The 22,425-nt window shown below is 36.0% G+C and overlaps 1 pseudogene; it reads right to left on the bottom strand.

Moving 5' to 3' along the window:
* Positions 1 to 635: 635 nt before the first annotated feature.
* On the bottom strand, positions 636 to 22,032 carry LOC149210524 (deoxyuridine 5'-triphosphate nucleotidohydrolase pseudogene; annotated as a pseudogene).
* Between the last annotated feature and the right edge of the window lie 393 nt (positions 22,033 to 22,425).

The raw sequence follows: 22,425 nt of genomic DNA, 5'->3' as shown, positions 1-22,425 counted from the left end.
TAGAGTCATGAAAGCAGGATGATGTAAGAAGTTCGAAGTATTATGCCCTGTGCCTCTTCCAATAACACTAATTCCTCATACAGAAAATGATTTCCTAATGCTTCTCTCTCTTTCGACATATCACAAAAATAACTCTTGAAATTCATGCTTAGGCAAGGAGCGCAATGCATTTCAGGCTCATCCTTGAAATCTTCAAAACCCATCAAAGTAATCTTGTTCAAGATACCTTTAATGGCATCCATCACTTTCATAAACTAAACCATTCCCTCAATAGAATTAGAAAAATGTTGAGGAAATGAATCCAACTGTGACTACCTATTGGAAAATGTTAAGTTTCTACTTATCTTAAAGATAGAGTCTATCTGTTTCTTGAAAAGAGTCATGAAAGCAGGATGAGGTAAAAAGTTAGGAAGTGTTACGCCCTGTGCCTCTTCCAAAAACACCTAATTCCTCATATAGAAATCACTTTCTAGATTTAATGATGAAGAAAGAACAAAGAGTTTCTCATAGGTATTCCAATTGCCATCCATTTTACAAAAATGAGACAATATGGAAGTAATTTTCACCTATACATGGCCTTCTAAATAGGCGTGAAGAGTTAAAAACCATAAATGAGTGTCATCAAAAAATTATATTTAAATCCCCGTAAACCCAAACCCACAAACTCCCCTGAAAGTGGAATCCAAATCCTCCACTTCCAGGAACCTAGGGGGTGAGAATTTTCTCAATAATTAATTGAGCAATTCAATCTGTAGCCTTAATCTCAAAACCCTGATCAGAGTGATTGAAGAGAACAACACTCACTGGACCACGATAATCTGCATCTATGACATCGACACCAACGTCTATCAAGTGCTTCCAAGAAAAGCCCAGACCTAGGAGTTATACGAGCATATGTGCCTTCAGGTATGGAAATGTACAAATTTGTTAGCACTAGGGCCTTCCCTCGGGCAGACACCACACAAGAAGTCGCACTAGATAGATCATACCCAACAACCAAAGCACAACCTCTAAACGACATAATAGAATTATGTGAAAGCTTCTTTACATGCAACATTGGCTCACACGCAACTTTCACGCCATTTTTATTCAAATATGTAGCGTTCCCATTTAGCTCCATGCCCCCTAGGTAGCCTGTCCAATAATTCTTTTATTGCTCTTTCTATGTCATCTTTAACTTAAGATTACATGTATGGTGAACATTCCCATCATGACTGATATCAGTTAGTTTAGAAAAAGTATTGGATCCTGGTAAAATAAAAATAGGTCAATGTTGTACCATATGTAAAGAGTTACTTCACTGAGTGACTTCTGTGAGAGCGATGACCTCCCATCGGAGAGTCTGACATACCATTCTAATAGTTTATGTTTTTACAGCCAATTCATTATCAATGGGTTTTAACATAATCAATTTATTTTAATGAATATAATACATGTTTTAAATAAATCTTGATATTTATTTATTTTTCGTTTAAATAATGATTTTTTAAATATCCCTATCCAAATCGATATAAATACCCAGTTGTTGTTCATGTGGATTCATTTGTTTATCTTAACCTTGAATTAGGAAATCTTTGTCCAGATACGGAGGTGTGTAAAAAACTTCAATGACTATTTATGTCTACTTTTATTGCATTTTACAGCCACTTTAATCCCCGAATAGGGTTTTAGGCGTGGCTTCCTCAATTTATGTCTTCATGGTGAATTATGGTCATGATTTTTTAAGATATAGTGATATTTCATAGTTTGCCTTGTAGTAGTAGTTTATAGGAAGTTGGCTAGTTAAGGAAGGAGTGAAATTCAAGAAACAAAGAGTGAAACAGAGTCAACCTTGGATGATGGAGAAAATTGTCAAGCTTCAGGTTCCTTAATCACAATTTGATAGGAAGCAAAGGTAATGGTTTTTCTAAGTATCTGGTGTCTTTTGCTACAATAATGTTGGGATAAATGGAAATATACTGAGATAATCAATTTTAAATTAACTTTAGTAATGAAGTCATTCGTTTTCACCTTTTGTTACAAGTATTTCAAAGATGCTTGCTTGAGTGTTACAATTTGCATAGATAAGAAAGTAAGTCCCTTTGCAGCCGCCATCCATTAATTGATATGCTTATTGGTAAGATCAGTGAGGTGTGCCATGATGATACCAAAACCCTTGACAAACTTCTGATATAAATTGCATGTTCTATTAAGTTCTCTAAAGTGAGTCACATTCTTGGGAGTTGGCCAGTCAATTAAGGAGTAAAATTCAGGAAATAATATTCAGGAATATGGTTTTAGGAATGGCTTCCTCCATTGATGTCGATGGGATTCGTTTCGATCTTCATTAAGAAGAACTCTCAGCCAATATGATTTTCCTGTAGATAAGAATTTTGGTCATGATTTCTTAAGATGGTGATACTTCATAGTAGTATTATTTTATAGGCAAGGATTTTCATTTGATGACACTTTCAATACCTCAATAGCAAGGATTTTAATTTGATAACACTTTCGATACCTCGATAGCAATTTAAATTTGTTTTCAAATATATATATATATATATATATGATAATAACATTTATTTACAGGTCTATTTTGAAACTTGAAATGATTTAAGAAGAGATGGCATGATATTTCAAAACATTTGGTTGCTTAGGTTTTCTAATTACTTTACCTTAGGGTACTGGGTACCCTAGAAAAATATAATGTAGATATTGTTTTTGTAATTTATTGCTATTATATATAATAGTTATTTGACTAGGAATGATAGTTAATTATTGTTTTTTGTTTTTATTATTTATTAATAAATTTGTGATCAAAATTTTGTTTTCCCATCTTTTCAAAGAGGCGTTAAACAAGTGGATGGGGAGATGGGCTCCATTGACCTATTGGGTTGTGTTATATTCTTTCCACGACTAGCCCACGTAGTTAATCAGGGGGTTAGAGGGGGGAGGTCACAGGGGGTTTGATGTGTACCCATAACCCCACTTTATGGGGCCCCATAAAATTTTGGTTTTGGACCCTATGTTAGGTTGGGCGAACCACCTATGGTTTTGTGCATGATTTCTGCACATGTTTTTTGGACGCGATGGTTTTCAATCCATGGTTTTGGACACAATGGTTTTTGGTCCATGGTATTGGATGCTTCGGTATGTATAAATATGTATTGTAACATTGAAAATAATCAAAATGAAGAATCAAGCTGGTAGTCCCGGTTTTGGGATCTAGGGGAAAATCTCTGTGTATATGTGTTTTATGTGTTATGCTCTCACATTGTTTATTTAATGTGTTTTAGAATTCGTATGCAGGTAATTTCTGTACGGGCTTAAAACCTACATTTGGTATCAGAGTAGTTTTGGCTTCAAGGGGATGCCTTTGTTGCTGAGGGGTTTTGCTCGGGTCTGTGGTAGACCCTGTTCAGTGGGAGATCTGCGAGATTGATTCTGGTGGTGAAAGAAGATGGCGAGCAGTGGAAAGATAGAGATCGAGGACTTTAATGGTCAGAGTTTTGAGTTGTGGAAACTCAAGATGGAGGATCTGTTAGTGGATAAAGATCAGTGGATTCCGGTAGATCCGGGTACTAAACCAACATGAGTGTCCGATGAAGAATGGAAGAAGTTAGATCAGAAGGTAAAGAGCATAATACGATTGTGTGTCTCAGAATCAGTATTGCTAAATGTATCAGGGGAAGCTACGACGAAGGCTTTGTGGGACAAGTTAGGGACTTTGTACCAATCTAAGTCTCTGGTGAATAAACTGTTCCTCCGGAAAAAGTTGTATAACCTGAGGATGAAAGATGGAGACTCAGTGACTGAGCATCTAAACGCATTTAATACTGTGGTAAGTAAGCTATTATCTGTTGATACTAAAATTCAGATGAAGATAAGTGCATCAGTTTGTTGTGTTCTCTACCAGATTCGTGGGATAGTCTGGTTATTGCAATAGTAGTAATGAAATTGCCTTAAAGTTTGATGAAATAGTCTCATCCTTACTAACGGGGGAGATGAGACGGAAAAATATGAAGAGCCAGAATGGTGCTGCCTTTCTTGTACGAGGATGGTCCCAGAACAGAAACAAAAATAAGTCATTGAGTGGGATATCTAAATTTAGAGGGAGATTTAAATCTCTAGGAAAACCTGTAAAGGTGGTGTGCTGGAAATGCGGAAAGGAAGGGCACTACAAAAGGGACTGTAAATCTAAAGCTCCTGATAAAGGAAAGGGATCTGATGATGCTCCCTCTGCAGAAGCGAAAACCACCTTAGATGAAGGTGGGGGTGTGTACTTGGCTTCTTTAAGTACACATGTAGATCATGAGGAATGGTTGATTGACTCAGGTGCATCCTTTCACTTCACTCCCCTTAGAGAGTGGTTCTGCGAGTGTGAGAAATATGATGGTGGTGATATCTTCTTGGGGGATGATAGGAAGGCTAGAATCATTGGTCGCAGAAAATTAAAGTTGAAGTTGCAAGATGGAAGGGTTAGAACACTTAGGTGTTCTACATATTCTTGCATTAGCCCGAAATCTAATTTCTGTAAGCAAGCTAGATGATGCAGGTGTAAAAACAGTGTTCGAGAAGGATACCTACAAAATGGTTCGGGAGCACTGGTATTGATGCGGGGAGTTCAGATTGGAACTCTATAAAAGCTGCAAGGTAGCACTGTTATTGATGGGTGCAACAGTTCTGTGGTTCCTGAAAGTGGAGCAGAAAATCTAGTGGTCTCTGGAGAGAAGACCATGTTGTGGCATCAAATGCTTGGACATATTGGAGAGAAGGGCCTTCGAATACTTGATGGTAAAGGAATGGTAGAAGGTATGAGTAATAGCTCTTTGGGTTTTGATTTTTGTGAAAATTGTGTATATGGGAAGCAGAATCGGGTGAGTTTCCCCTTTGGTGGTAAGAGGGCGAAATAGATATTAGAGCTTGTGCATAGTGATGTGTTTGGACCTGTGAAGGTTCCATCACTAGGTAAGTCTGTGTACTATGTATCATTTATAGATGAATTCTCAAGGAATACATGGATATATTTCCTTGAGAAGAAGTCTGAAGTCTTTGACATGTTTAAAGAATTTAAGGCTCTCGTGGAAAATCAGACAGAGAAGAAGATAAAGGTGTTGAGGACAAATAATGGTTGAGAGTTTTGCAGCAAGGAATTTGAAGAACTCTGTAAGAAGTGTGGTATATCATGGCAGAAGACTACTCCATATACACCTCAGCAAAATGGAGTTGCAGAAAGAATGAACAAGACGTTGATGGAAAGGGCAAGAAGCATGCTCAGTGGTGCCAGATTAGGACATGAATTCTAGGCAGAGGCAGTGGATACTACATGTTACCTGGTCAAAAGGTCCCCTTCATCAGCGTTGGAGGATAAGACTCGATAAGAGGTATGGATTGGTAAGAAACCCTATCTTTCACATATTAGGGTATTTGGATCTGATGCATATGTACATGTTCCAAAGGAAAAATGAACCAAGTTGGATAGTAAATCTGAAAAGTGCATCTTTATTGGGTATAAGGATGGTTTAAAGGGTTATAAGTTTTGGAACCCAGTAGCAAGGAAGGTTGTGTACAACCGAGATGTGGTGTTCAGAGAGGTGAAATATGTTATTAAACATGAAGTCCAACCAAAAGAACCTGAGAAGATAGAGTTTGAGATAAAGGAGGAAGAATCAGACTCTACAGCAGAGGAGGAATTAGAAGATGAAGAGCCACAAACTCCGGCTGTGAGAAGATTAGTTTGAGAAAGAAGGCAGCCAGAAAGGTATAGTCCATCTTCTTTCTGTTCAAATTTTTCTTTGTCTGTTACTGATGATGATCCCAGAACTATGAAGGAAGCAGTGGATTCAGAGGATGGAAAACTCTGGAAAGAGGCCATGGTTTATGAAATGGCATCTTTGCACAAAAATGAGGCTTGGGATCTAGTGGAGTTGCCGGTTGGAAGGAAACCCATTGGCAGCAAATGGGTGTTCAAAAAGAAGACAAATGCAGAAGGAAAAGTGGAGAAATACAAAGCTCGGTTGGTAGCAAAAGGTTATTCCCAGGTGCCGGGAATTGATTTTGGTGATATTTTTTCTCCTATTGCCAAGGTAACTTCTATTAGATTACTTTTATCTGTTGTTGCTGCTTTTGATTTTGAGGTAGAATAGATGGATTTGAAGACAAAATTTCTTCACGGGGATCTGGAAGAGGAAATCTACATGAAGCAACTTAAAGGATTTATGGTGAAGGGTAAGAAAGAACTGGTATCCAAGTTAAAGAAGTCTCTGTATGGATTAAAACAATCACCAAGGATGTGGTATCAGAAATTTTATACATTTATACGGGGACTTGGCTTCACCAGAAGCAAAGTAGATCACTGTGTGTATTTTAAATTAATTGGTGGCTGTGTTATTTATCTAGTCTTGTACGTGGATGATATGTTGCTGGTTGGAAATGACAAAGAATTTATCTAGGATTTTAAGACCCAATTGTCCTCCAAATTTGACATGAAAGATCTTGGTGCTGCAAACTATATTTTGGGCATGGAAATTAAAAGAGATCGGGCAAAGAGGAAGCTCTGGTTAAACCACAGGAAGTATGTCGAGACAATATTACAGAGGCTTAATATACAGGATAGTAAATAGGTGAAGGTTCATATTCCTGTAGGTGTGAGGTTATCTGTTGAACAGTGTCCCAAGACACAAAAAGAGGAAGAGGACATGTCCTATGTTCCATATGCAAGTGCAGTCGATAGCCTGATGTATGTAATGGTCTGTACTAGACCAGATATTGCACATGCAGTGGGAGTATTGAGCAGGTTTATGTCAAAACTAGGAAAGGAGCATTGGGCAGCAGTGAAGCAAGTTTTCAGGTATTTGCATGGCACTAGTGATTATGGTTTGTGCTACCAAGGAAGACCAGGATTGGGCAGAGTGTTGGATATTCATGGCTTTGTTGATGCAGACTGGGCTGGAGATCTGGATCAGAGAAGATCTACAAGTGGGTATGTGTTTAACCTATTTGGAGGTGCAGTCAGTTGGATGAGTAAGAAACAATCTGTAGTGGCACTATCAACTACAGAGGTAGAATACATGGTAGCCACTCATGCAAGGAAGGAAGCAATTTGGTTGCAAAGGTTGTGTTCAAGTATGGGGTTGGTACAGGAAGCTATAAGGATAGAATGTGACAGCCAAAGTGCAATTTTCTTGGCAAAGAACCCTGCATATCATTCAAAGACAAAGCACATTGATGTTCAGTATCACTTTGTGAGGGATATGATAGAAGAAAAAAAGGTGTTGCTGGTAAAGGTGGAAACTTTGAAGAATATTGCAGATTCATTGACAAAATTTGTGAGCTCTGAGAAGTTCTCTTGGTGTAGAGAAACAATGGGCATTGCAGGGTTGGATAAATGACTAAGCTCTGTTGTGGCCCCATGTGGAAAGAAAACAACAAGTGAGAGAATGTTGGGTTGTGTTATATTATTTCCACGACTAGTCCACGTATTTAACTGGGGGTTAGAGGGGGGGAGGTCACAGGGGGTTTGAGGTGTACCCGTAACCCCACTTTATGGGGTCTAGGGCAGCGCCCCAGAAAATTTTGGTTTTGGACCCTATGTTAGGTTGGGCAGACCCACCTATGGTTTTGTGCATGATTTCCGCACATGTTTTTTGGATGCGATGGTTTTCAGTCCATGGTTTTGGATGCGATGGTTTTCGATCCATGGTATTGGATGCTTCGACATGTATAAATATGTATTGTGACATTGAAAATAATAACAATGAAAAATCAAGCTGGTAGTCCCGGTTTTGGGATCCTGGGGAAAATCTCTGTGTATATGTGTTTTATGTGTTATGCTCTCGCATTGTTTATTTTATGTGTTTTAGAATTTGTATGCAGGTAATTTCTGTATGGGGTTAAAACATACATGACCATCAGTAAGATTCGTTTCCCACCTGCAAAACAAAACCAATGGAGATCAATGCGTAGGAAAAATGTGACCTTGGCTTACCTCTAAACTCTCAAAATTTGCTAGATTTATTGATAAGAGGGAGGAAGATGAAAGGAAAGAGAGGCTCAAGAGAAAGCGAACAAAGAAGAAAATGGATCTGGAGTTTGAGATATGTCAACCTTAAGGCTGAGCCCCTTACCTCCCTTAGTTAGACCTTGGACTCATGCTTTATTGTTAATGTGATGCTAGGACTTTCAAATGGTTAGATGAACTTGTGTACTTATAAGAATTTGTCAATTATTAAAAGTTTTTTTTTTTTTTTACAATGAAATATGATGTTTCATATTAGGATAATAATATCTTTGTATTAATTTTTGTTTTTGATAAACTATTTCTACAATATTTTAAAGTTTTATATTAGTAAATTATTTTTTTCGTTTTCTTATCAAGTTTTTAGAGGGATCAAATCTCACTTTCAAGATGCATTTTTTATAGTGAAAAGAGATTTGGTCCTTATCGATGTTTAACAAATGTTAAAAAATGTCGATTTGACATAATAAATTAATTTTCTCATTTTCTTGTTATTTTGAAGGCTCGAGAGAAACCGAACAGAGAAGAAAATGGATTTGGATGTGTGAACCTAAAGGTTGAGCCCCTTACCTCGCTTAGTCAGACCCTGGACTGATGCTTTATTTTTAATGTGATGTTAGGACTTTCAAATTGTTAGATGAACTTGTGTACTTATAGGAATTTGTCAATTATTAAAAGAAAATTATTGAATGTACATTAAGAATAAGAAGAACTTTCAGCCAATTGGATTTTCCCATAGTTTTCCTTGTAGCATAGTGGATATCTTCATAGTGAATTCTGGTCATGATTTCTTAAGATATGGTGATATTTCATAGTTAAATGCCTTCTAGTAGTATTTTATAGGAAGTTGGCTAATTAAGGAAGGAGTGAAATTCAAGAAATAAAGAGTGAAATAGAGCCAACCTTGGATGATGGAGAAAATTGTTAGGCTTTAGGTTCCTTGATCACATCTCTTCAATGTACTGAATGCATTCATGTTTTTTTCTCTCTATGAGAGCTTGAAAAGGTTTCCTTGAAGCTGACTGAAGCTTGGGGTATCTTTCTATTTGAATATCTTTCACACAACATATGACTTTGTCCAGATACTCAGAAACGTCGACGTTTAAGTTTATGCTTATCTCAAAGACATAGTCTATATGTTTCTTCACAGAGTCATGAAAGCAAGATGAGGTAAAAAGTTCGAAGTATTATGCCCTGTACCTCTTCCAATAACACTAATTCATAATACAAGAAATGATTTCTTGATGCTTCTCTCTCTTTCAATAGATCACAAAAATAACTCTTGAATTTCCAGCTTAGGCAAGGAACGCAATGCATTTCAGGCTCATCCTCGAAATCGTCAAATTCACCCATCAAAGTAATCATGTTCAAGATACCTTTAATGGCATCCATCACTTTCATAAACTAAACTATTCCCTCAACAGAATTAGAAAAATGTCGAGGCAATGCATCCAACTATGACTACCTATTGGAAAATGTTAAGTTTCTGCTTATCTCAAAGACAGAGTCTATCTGTTTCTTGAAAAGAGTCATGAAAGCAGGATGAAGTAAAAAGTTCGGAAGTGTTATGCCCTGTGCCTCTTCCAAAAAAATTAATTCCCCGTACAGAAATCATTTTCCAGATTTATTGATGAAGAAAGAACAAAGAGTTTCTCACAGGTATTCCAATTGTCATCCATTTTTAAAAAATGAGACAATATGGAAGCAATTTTGACCTATACATGGCCTTCTAAATAGGCACGAAGAGTTAAAAACCTTAAACGAGCGTCATCAAAAAATTACATTTAAACCCCCATAGACCCAAACCCACAAACTCCCATGAAAGTGGAATCCAAATCCTCCACTTCCAGAACCTACAGGGTGAGAATTTTCTCAATAATTAATTGAGCAATACGATCTCTAGCCTTAACCTCACAACCTTGATCAGAGTGATTGAAGAGAACAACACTCACTTGACCATGATAATTTGCATCTATGACACCGACACCAACATCTATTGAGTGCTTCCAAGGAAAGCCCGAACCTATGAGTTATACGAACACATGTGCCTTCAGGTATGGCAATGGACAAATCTGTTGGTACCAGGGCCTTCCCTCGGGCAGGCACCACATAAGAAGTCGCACTAGATAGATCATACCTAGTGGCCAAAGAAGAACCTCTAGACGACAGAATAGCATTAGGTGAAAGCTTCTTTACATGCAAGACTTACTTAGAGGCAACTTTCACACCCTTTTTATTAAAATATGTTGCATTCCCATTTAGCTCCATGCCCCCTGGGTAGCTTGTCCAATAATTCTTTTACTGCTCTTTCTCTATCATCTTTAAGTTAAGATTACATGTAGGGTAAACATTCTACTATTCCAGGGACCCAAAAATATATTTCTATTGTTCTTCATGGTAAATAACACATGTCTTCTAATGTATATTCATTATATTCAGCCTGTATAAATCAAGAATGAGTATATCTTTGAATGTAGTTGGTAATCCCAATTGCACATGCCTTCTGATTCATATTCACTATATCCATCCTGTATAAATCAACAATGAGTATATGTATAAATTCTCACTGTAGATTAACCTGATTATGCAATATAACTAAAGCAAATACTTAATCTACTTCTACAATCAAACTTGCGGAAGCTAAATCGAGTTGAGCAAGATCAAACAGAACACATATAACTGAGAAGAAGAATCAATACACATGAAACATAGAAGAATACTCTGGGGAAAGCCTTAGCTATAAACCTCGCTATCTGTATTATCATACAAGTGGAAATATCTCAGGATTACACACAACTTTAGCTCTCACAGTTATCCATCTCTCAGTACAATCCCTCACTGTCACTCATGGACGAAATAGACTACTCATAAAGCCCTCTCTCTGCCCTCCAAGCTCCTATTTCCTTGCACAATTTTCCCCGAGTGCTCCAGCTGTAACCTTGTGTGACACTGATCTCACACACTGCTCCAACACACTGTAAAACTGCGCAATCCTCAAGAAATGAATTCCTTCTGCATGAAAGAGATTTTCTTATAGGAAAATTCTTGCAACTGATAGTACACTGTCCTTGCCTTTAATCTCAACTGGGTCTTTGTCTGAACTGACAAGCATGAGTTATTTATGAGAGAATCATCAGTTATCTAGAGTACACTAGTTGCATGCATGCATGCATTAACTGACTAAATTCACAATTAGTTCCTCAAACTGTTTGGAACTAATTTAACTAAACATAACTCAGTTAACTAAGCTAACTAATTTCAACTCAATTATAACACATCCTTATCTCCTTAACTAAGGGATAACTTCCTTAATTTAAGGGATAACTGTTGCATGACTTCATCAAGACTTCTAGCTTGAATTTCTCCAACCAATTAATTCGTAATGAATTAACTAATTATTATTCAAATAGTTGCTGAGACTAAATTCAAATTTTAATTTTCAAGTTTAATTCAAGGACAAATTAAAATTGGAATATTCTTGTTGCACATTTCAACGATATATATTTGAATGTGTTTGCTTTTCATATAATCAAATTCATCATGCATAAATCAACTCCACTGGACTTTGATAGCTTGTGGGATGGTCATGGAGGAAAGCAATTGAGACCCATCACAATTGTTGAAACCTGTCATGGCCAGTATCAGTTAGTTTAGAAAAAGTATTGGATCGTAGTCAAATAAAAACAGGTCAATTGTTGTACTGTATGTAAAGAATTACTTCAGTGAGTGACTTCTGTGAGAGCGATGACCTCCCATCGGAAAGTCTGGCATACCATTTTGATAGTTTATGTTTTTATAACCAATTCATTATCAATGGGTTTTAACGTATTTTTTTTTAACATAATCAATTTATTTTAATGAATATAATACATGTTTTAAATATATCTCGATATTTATTTATTTTTCATTTAAATAATGATCTCTTAAATATCCATATCCAAATCGATAAAAATACCTAGTTGTGGTTGGCGTGGATTCATTATCCAAATTCGAATTTTAATTCTCAATTTTAATTCAAGGACAAATTGAAATTGGAATATTCTTGTTGCACATTTCAATAGTATATATTTGAATGTGTTTGCTTTTCATATAATCAAATTCATCATGCATAAATCAACTCCTTTGGACTTTGATAGCTTGTGGGATGGTCATGGAGGAAAGCAATTGAGTCCCATCACAGTTGTTGAAACCCGTCATGGTCGGTATCAGTTAGTTTAGAAAAAGTATTGGATCGTAGTCAAATAAAAATAGGTAAATTGTTGTACCATATGTAAAGAATTACTTCAGTGAGTGACTTCTGTGAGAGCGATGACCTCCCATCGGAAAGTCTGGCATACCATTTTGATAGTTTATGTTTTTATAACCAATTCATTATCAATGGGTTTTAACATATTTTTTAACATAATCAATTTATTTTAATGAACATAATACATGTTTTAAATATATCTTGATATTTATTTATTTTTCATTTAAATAATGATCTCTTAAATATCCCTATCCAAATCGATATAAATACCTAGTTGTGGTTGGCGTGGATTCAATTGTTTACCTTCACCTTGAATTAGGTAATCTTTATCCATATACGAAGGCGTGTAAAGAGCTTCAATGGCTATTTTTATTGCATTTTATAGCCACTTTAACCCATGAATAGGGTTTTAGGCATGGCTTCCTCAATTAATGTTGGTAGTATTCGTTTCAGTGTACATTAAGAATAAGAAGAACTCCCAGCCAATTGGATTTTCCCATAGTTTTCCTTTTAGCATAGTGGATATCTTCATAGTGAATTCTGGTCACGATTTCTTAAGATATGGTGATATTTCATAGTTTTCCTTGTAGTAGTATTTTATAGGAAGTTGGCGAGTTAAGGAAGGAGTGAAATTCAAGAAATAAAGAGCGATACAGAGCCAACCTTGGATGATGGAGAAAAATATATTTCTACTGTTATTCATGGTAAATAGCACATCTTTTGATGTATATTCACTATATTCACCTTGTATAAATATGACTTTTAATATTAGGATAATAATGTCTTTGTATTAATTTGTGTCTTTGATAAATTATTTCTACATTATTTTAAAGTTTTTTATTAATAAATTATTTTTTTCGTTTTCTTAACAAGTTTTTAGAGGGATCAAAAGTTTCTCTCGAGATGCAATTTTTTTTTTATAGTGAAAAGATATTTGATCCTTATCAATGTTTAACAAATGTTAACAAATTTCGAGTTAACACAATAAATTAATTTTCTCATTTTCTTGTTATTTTGAAGCCTCAAGAGAAAATGAACAGAGAAGAAAATGGATCTCGAGTCTAAGATCTGTCAATCTGAAGGCTGAGCCACTTATCTCCCTTAATCAGACCTTGGACTGATGCTTTATTGTTAATGTGATGTTAGGACTTTCAAATGGTTAGATGAACTTGTGTACTTATAGGATTTTGTCAATAATTAAAAGAAAATTATTTTAATTTTTTTTTATACAATAAAATATGACTTTAAATATTATGATAATAATATCTTTGTATTAATTTGTGTTTTTCATAAATAGTTTCTACAATATTTTGAAGTTTGATATTAATAAATTAATTATTTCTTTTTCTTACCAAGGTTTTAGAGGGATCAAATCTCTCTCTTGAGTTGCAATTTTTTTTTATGAGATTTGATCCTTATCGATGTTTAACAAATATTAACAAATGTTGAGTAATGAAATAGAAATAAATGCGTTTTATAATACATGATAACACAAACAATTAAAAATACATGAATACCATATTTTACCCTACAATCCCTTACGAGAAAATTCAATAATATATATACTATTTCTAATGGCTTGAAAGAAGCCAAAGTGAGCCCTCCACTCAATTTAGGAATATTAGAATAGAGAATCCTCAAGATTTTAACAACTTCATCACATATAATCAACATGCTCTAAGACCATGGGCCACAAAAGTCATGTGCCCACATTTATGATTTCCTTTTAACTTTATTATTACTTAGTATACAAGAAAATGATGTAATCATGAGTCAAAAACATAGTAAATTACTCCATAATGGCTTCCCTCATCATTTTTAATACTAATAAAAATCTTTGCTATATCCCTCATAACTTTGTAAAAATATTCTTTTAGTAAGAAGCAAAAAAAAACTTCATATGAATGATCCAATTAAATAATTTCTTTTCAATATTTATCTAGTTTCTAAAAGTTCTCATAACATACTACAACCTTACGGCGTTTCTATTGCAACATGTGGTGCAATTGCTAGTAGTTAACAAGGCTTAAAAGGAACCCTCAAGACTCACAAAGTTCCAATATTATATTAATATTATACTAACTTTAGTACAATTACAATGGTGTGTATTTTTATTATTGGTGAGGTTTACTACAGTTAATTTAGCTATATTAACTAATATAATTATATAAATTCAATATTATAATAAGTTAATTTAGCTATGTTAGTTATATAAGTTAATATTATAATAAGTTTAGTATTAGGTCAATTTTTATTATTATTGAATTTTATTATGGTTAATTCACTTATATAAATTAGTATCGTTATAGATAATAAACATAGATACATATTCTACATTATCAAAATACTTATTATAAATTAAAGAATTTAGGTTTCTTTGATCATTATCAAGTGTTCGAGATATGGTTTCGGCGATAATCACATCGAAATTCATGACGCGTTTCGAACCAATAAGTTATAGCCGTTACCTTTGGTCAAATTCATTGTTTCTTTCTAGCCATTGGAATGCTCGGTCTCTCTATTTAATTTGTTTCCATGGTCTAATTATTCATCTTGTTCTAGTGATGAACCACACTTACTGGTTCAAAACATATTGACAAATGAATTTAGATGTTATTATGGAAAAAACCATGTCTCAAACACTTATTATACATCTTACAGTATCAAAATTAAAAAAACTTATAAAATTAACTAAATTATAACTTTATAAACATAAAATTCATAAATATAATAAGGAGTTGTTTTTAATGTGACTTTTTGGACTTTTGAGGTGAAATCTTGATTTGTGTTTGATTGTGTAGGGATTACCCATCAAACTTGTGATTTCAATAAATTTCTGCTGGATTTTAGAGAAATTTGATCGGAAAAACCCACAGAAAAGCTTCCAAAAAAGCGTACTAAAGACAACTCCTAATAATAATTAATTGTTTAATTTGACTTTACTCTTTCTTTTTTTTGTGATTTCATTTTATCATTTTTTTTAATTCATCCAAAATTCTTTATTTGAACTTTGGTTGTTTATTTTAATTCATTCAAAATTCTTTATTTGAACTTTGACAGGTGGCTTTTCCTCTAATGGTTGTTCTGATATCTCTTTTTAACTAATTTTGTCCTTTAACCTATTAGACACAACTTGTAAGAGTTTTTGTCTATTTAAGACTTGGTTTACTAGTTTGATTATTATTAAACTTTTTTAGTCTTTAATGATAAGTGTCCACCCAAAACATTGCACAAACTAATTTTTTACACAAACTTCTTTCAAAAACTTTTGACAGTATAAACAACTATTCATATAAATGATACATTTATATAAATTACTTAAGTATCACAATAATAGTAAACATTAATAATTGCATTATTTTATTTAAATTTATGTCATTTATTAAAAGAAAAATAATATAATGTTTAATAAATAAATCAAGAATCAACTTATCTCGAAACTAAACTATATTCAAAATACAAATTATGTAATTAATAATAATTATTTTATTATTTTTCTATTTTATTTATTTAATAATACTAATGTAATATTTGGGTCTGGAGTATGCCCTAACACTACTTTTGTTTGACTAAGAGTTCATCTTCATAGGACTTAAGGAGCCCAAGATCTAGAGGCATCTGGTAGGAGTGAAAGCGTGACCCCTTAAGAACCACCAGCTGGTTATTTCAGGTGGGGTGGTTTTCCTTGATTAACCATGATGAGTCAACCTGCATTAGCTGTTAACAACCAGAAATGGGTATCCTCACTACTGATTTGACAAATCAATTATGATAGATTTTCCCATCACTTAAAAAAACACTAATATAATATCTAATAATACTAAAAAACAATTCAATAAATTAATAATTAATGGCAAAGGCTATAGGATATTGAATGCAAGATAATTAGTGCTTATGAGCTTCGAAATTTTGAATTAAATAATTATGCTCATTCAAATTTGAATTTTGAATTTCTAAACCCGTCCTCCCCTATTTATTTTGAATTTCTAAATCTGTCTTGCCCTATTCTGTTTTATTAGAAATTTGAAGGAAAACGAGGGGGGCTCTTACATTTGGGCTCACAGGTTTTGGCATTGAGCAAATACTGAGCGCTGCTCGAGCCTGTTTATAGCTCTCGCCCTCTCTCTTCGTTATCTAGAGCCCGTTATGCTATCTAGAGCCTGTTATAGCTCTCGTCCTCTCCCTTCGCTATCTAGGTTTGGGTGAGCATCCACCATTACTACTAAGCAATGCCTTCTAAACAAGGCAATGGAGTTATGCAAAGACATGGCTGAGGCAACTGGAGCGTTTCAGAGGTAAAAATGTGAGATAAAGATTTGGAAGTGTGGTCGTGATGGCTCTCTTAGTTTCTAGGTAGAGAGCAAATTTGGTATTAAGCATTAGGCTTTCAATACTGTAGATTTATGTTCTGTAAACTATAGAGTTGTTCCTACAACGAGGAGGAGGTCTGCACATGATCAACAACAGGGTTAAAATGATGTCACATTCTCGCTTATGGCTGTGTTTCTTTTATGTGTACTTCGTTGGCCTCATTATCTTACATGTAATTTTGTGCAAACTATTGGAAATAATAATCCCAACCACCGGAATAAACAACCTGGCAGAAGCCATACTTGTCAGACGTATTTTGCAGGTTGTGTCTCTGTTTGAAGATGGAAGGACTGAAGATAGACGTGAACCATTCTGAAACTCAGAAAGGAATTTAAAGCAGTCGATGTGCTTTGGTAAATAGATATGGGCAAGCATTCATTCAGCAACCATTGCCCACACTCCAAAAACACCTGCGCGATTCTTATCACACTCAACAACAACATCATATTAATTGCACTCTGTCATGAATTAAATGTAAAAATTGTGTGTTGAGTTATATATGAATGTAAGAGAAATTTTGTAAAAGGTTAGAGAGAGTAAGAGGTTAGAGAAAAAAGAGCGCAAGTATTTGGGGAGAAAATGGTGGAGCAAATTTTGGTGGGCGTGTGCAAACAACAGTTACTTTGTTTTCTTGTGTGTTATTCCGCGTAAGTGTAAGTCACTGTAAAACCTATGTTTTACTTTGTGAATGAGCCAAAGTCTCATGTGAATGTATTTTCATGTTTTAGAATATAATACTAAGTTTTTTATTGTGTTGCTCCAAAACCTACTTCGCCATTTTTCTGTGGGTAAATATTATTCATAAGTCTCTGAAATAGTTGCACGGTGTGCGAAATCCAAGTCTGTGAAATAGCTTTGCAGTGTGCGAAGGTAGGTGCGTGAAATCATCTCCGCGGTGCGCGAAGCTAGCTACGTGAAAGTAGCTTCGCAAAAGTCAAAGACCTCTACGCCTCCATGAAAGTTAAATTTGTTGAATATTTCTAACATGGTATCGGAGGGGGTTAAACTGTGTTAATGTAAAAACAAGTGTTTTTACTAAGTGAATTTTTTTTTGAGCGCGCATTGTTTTTAGCATATTTACCAGTAGGTAGAATTTTTTTTTTTTACGCTCAGAAATGGAAACATCGAGCACAAGATTGACTAATCCTCAAATACCTCAGTTCAATGGAAAAATTTATGATTATTTGGCTATTACAATGAAGGCCCAGTTTTCTTCTCAAGATATTTGGGATTTGGTGGAGAATGGTTTTCAAGAACCAACAGATGCAACAGCATACAATGCCTTATCTCAACAAGAAAAATATTTGTTAAGAGACAACAGGAAGAAGGATTCAAAAGCCCTGATTTATATTTTCCAAGCAGTTCATGAAAGTATTTTCCCAAGGGTTGTAGTAGCAACGAAGTCCAAGCAAGCATGGGACACCCTCCAGACAGCCTACCAAGGCATGGAAAAAGTCAAGACAACAAAGTTGCAAATGTTGAGGAGAGATTTTGAAACACTTTGTATGAAAGAGTTTGAGAATATAGACTCATTTTTTACACATGTAAGTGGGTTGGTTACTCAAATCAGGTCTCATGGTGAGACACTTGAGGAAAGAAGAATAGTTGAGAAAGTTTTGAGAAGTTTTCCAGCAAGGTTTGAGGCCATTGTTGTGGCCATAGAAGAGACAAAGGATCTCTCATAGTTCTCAGTGGATGAGCTTAATGCATCACTGATTTCTCATGAACATAGACTGAATAGAGAAGCAAGCTCCTCATTGGAGCATGCCTTCAAGACACAAGTATCATTTGGTCAAGGTCGAGGCAAAGGAAGATCATATGTTAGAGGAAGAGGAAGAAGCCCACACAGAGGTGGAAGAAGCAACCCTTCAAGCTCAAATGGAAGAGGCAACAATCAAAATCCAAGTCAAGGCCCAAGAAAAAATCAAGCACAAAGTAAGAGGTATGATAAATATCAAGTTCAATTTCATTACTGTAAGAAGTATGGTCATTATGCAAATGAATGTAGAAAGAAGCAATATGACATTAGTAACATACCAAGTGTAAATTTCACAAGAGAAAATCAGAACAATGATAGCATGTTTTTATCTTGTAATGTAGCACATGAAAAATAGAGTAATACATGGTATCTAGATTCAGGGTGTAGCAACCACATGTCAGGAAACATAGAAATGTTTTCTAATCTAGATGAGAGTGTGAAATCTGAAGTGACATTATGGCCTAATAGCAAAGTCTCTATCATGGGAAAAGGAAGAGTTAATATACTAACAAATAAGGGAGAGAAGAAATACATCTCAGATGTTTACTTTGTCCCCGGTCTGAAACATAATCTCATGAGCATTGGACAGCTCATGCAGAAAGGCTACAATGTCTTCTTCAAAAATGATTCGTGCACAATTTTGGATAGGCCTTCAAGTAGATAGCTGATTGCAAAGGTTCATATGACAAACAATAGAATGTTTTCCTTAAAAATAATATCAGATTTATAGAAAGAAGGTGCTCAAGTAGAACTCTCAATGAAATCATAAGAAGCTGCGCGAAAAGAGGCAGCTGTCATACAAGTAAACTTTCAAGCAGAGGTAAAAGATGAAAATTGGTTATGGCACTTGAGATTTGGACATCTCAACTTTGGACGTTTGAATTTGCTGCATAGGAAAGTGTTGTCTTGTAGGGGCGTGACCCAGGTTCGGAGATGATTTAGCCAAACAAATCCCAAAACTACCAGCCCTTTCGGAAATAGTCCGTGGTGCGTGGACTGAGGTATCACCCGAGGTAGTATGGGAGGGTGCTATAACTAGGTTTCCGTACCCTAGAGATGTCTGATGGGTTTTGGTTGTTCGCAGTTTGAGCCTGCGCACATGTTGCTCCGCGCAACTATTTGTCCTTTACATCTTGTGATGCTGCCTTCGTGCAGCCCTATTCGGGGTGCGATCAAGTTATTACCCCAATTCCTTATCCTTACTCGGTTATTATTCAATTACTTAGCTTATCTGTGTTAGCCCAATTATCCTTAACAATGTTCAACATTCATATAAGTGCGCGCGATAAACAAAGCAGTATAAATGCATAGAAAGTAAGAAAAGAACATATATGCAAGATTGGAATCAAACTTCCCTTTATTATCTCTTTCTCCAATTACAGATTCGACTCTGCCCTGCGCACTCAGCTGCAGGGGTCCGCACACTCAGTTGCGGACTCTACTAGGCCTCTGCACACTCAGCTGCTGATCCAGGTGGATCTTCAGATACAGTGGCATGGAAAAAGCTCAAAATTCAAAGTGGGAGAAAGGAAAGTATGTTGACATCATATTGAAGTGCTCATCACCCTAATTCCAACGGTGTGAACGGCACTCCAACTCGAGTCTGGATGATGAAGTTATCACCAAAAGACTCTTCCTTTGTTCCTATGGAAAAATGAGTTATTTTCTCTTAAAAAATGGACTTAAAGCCTTTAAGAGGCAAATCACAATCGGAGAAGTCAAGAGGCAGGCTTAAGGTAGGCGTAGCAGAACCTCCGATCAGTGATCTCCGACTAAATCGCAATCGAAGGCAAGCGATGGCCCATATCGACAATTTCAGGCAAGCGATCGGTGATATTGAGATGGAGTGATCAGATCGGTGGATCGGGTCGGCGAAACCCAAGGTATAGGACCAGGACCCCTGAGCCATAGCAATGCGATAGGGCCGATGCGATACGCCGATATCGGTGATATCGGCGATTGGCGATCAGTAGTTAACAATTCCCCGCTGATAGGACTATTGAACCAATGATATGCCGATTGTGATATGGGGGTCGGATGTGATGGGTTATAGACCCGATTTGATATATTTTGAAGTCCGGTTTTTCGGGTTTTCTAGTGTTTTCTGTGTATTATCACTTTGAATGGAAAAACCATTTCGGGGTATTGTTCAAACAACTTCCATAATAAACACAACGGTCTCCGATCTAACCACGGTTGTAACAAAAGAGTGATTATAAAACCCGATGAGCATGGAAAAGTATGGGGAGGAGGATTTTTGGCACACAGTTCAAGTCAGAAGCAGTGTAGGAGGGGTGAAAGTGCATTTTGTCTGAATTTGACAAATCTTTTATGTTTTTAGCCCTTCTTGATGCCACGAACACAATGGTGATATCCATTTCTCCATCTGAGTTCTCCATTTCTTAGCCATTTTCCAGAATGGAGGTATAAGACTCCTTTTATGTAACTAGTGATTGTATTCTCTTCTTTTCATGCCATTTAATGAATGAAGGCCTCCCCCATTGATCGAGCAGGGCCCACAGACGTAGCCCAAGTGGGACGAACTTCGTTATCAAGTCTTGTTGACTTCTTTTCATGCATTATGTGTTTCTTCTTTTTCTTTCATGTGCACATTAAATTTCTATGGTTAAGCTACAATTTTCACATGTGATTCTTTTAATACATTTATAATAAAAAGATCCCTAGATCAAGTGCTCTGATACCACTTGATCCAGGGATCTTTTGCTTATAGATGTATTAAAAGAATCACATGTGAAAATTGCAGCTTAACCATAGAAATTTAATGTGCACATGAAAGAAGAAGAAGAAACACATAAGGCATGAAAAGAAGACAACAAGACTTGATAACAGAGTTTGTCCACTTGGACTACGTCTCCAGGCCCTGCTCGATCAATGGGGGAGGCCTTCATTCATTAAATGGCATGAAAAGAAGAGAATACAATCACCAGTTACATAAAAGGAGTCTTATACCTCCATTCTAGAAAATGGCTGAGAAATGGAGAACTCAGATGGAGAAATGGATAGCACCACTACGTCCGTGGCATCAAGAGGGGTTGAAAACATATAAGATTTGTCCAATTCAGACAAAATGCACTTTCACCCCTCCTGCACTACTTCTAACTCGAACTTCGTGGCAAAAATCCTCCTCCCCATACTTTTCCATGCTCATCAGATTTTATAATCACCTCTTTTGTTACAAGCGCACTTAGATCAGAGGTCATTGTGCTTATTATGGAAGTTGTTTGAACAAAACTCTGAAATGGCTCTTTTTCTGTTCAAAGCGATAATACACAGAAAACACTAGAAAACCTGAAAAACCAGACTTCAAAGTATACCAAATTGGGTCTATAACCCATCGGGTCCAGCCCCCATATTGCAATCGCAATATTGCTAGTTCAATAGTCCTGTTGGCGGGGGATTGCTGACCGCTGATTGTCGATCACCGATATCGTTGATCGTTTATCGCCAATATCGTCGATCGCCGATCATCGATATCGCTGATATTGGCGTATCACATCGTCCCTATCACATCGGAATATCACATCACTACGGCCTAGGGGTCCTGGTCCTATACCTTGTGTTTCACTGACCCTGTCCACCGATTCGATCCTCCATCCCGATATCGCCAATTGCTTGCCTGAAATCGCTGATATCAGCCATCGCTTCCCTCCGATTGTGATTTAGTCAGAGATCGTTAATCGAGGGTTCCACTGCATCTGCCTTAAGCCCGCCTCTTGACTTCTCTGATTTCGATTTGCCTCTTAAAGGCTTTAAGTCCATTTTTTTAGAGAAAATGTCTCATTTTCCATACGAACAAAGGTAGAGTCTTTTGGTGATAACTTCATCATCCGGACTTGGATTGGAGTGCCATTCACACTGTTGGAATCAGGGTGATGAGAACTTCGATCTGATGTCAAGATACTTTTCTTTCTGCCACTTTGAATTTTGAGCTTTTTCCATGCCACTATATTTGAAGATCCACCTGGATCAGCTGCAGAGCCTCTTCCTACTACTATGACCCAAGACTTGGACTTACAGACTCAAGCTTATTTC

The sequence above is a fragment of the Pinus tabuliformis genome, chromosome 1_2 (genome assembly GCF_031772625.1).
Source record: "Pinus tabuliformis cultivar Carrire ecotype Pingquan chromosome 1_2, CPIR1, whole genome shotgun sequence".
Classification (NCBI taxonomy): Eukaryota; Viridiplantae; Streptophyta; class Pinopsida; order Pinales; family Pinaceae; genus Pinus; species Pinus tabuliformis.
This window is presented reverse-complemented; position numbering and strand designations above follow the sequence as displayed.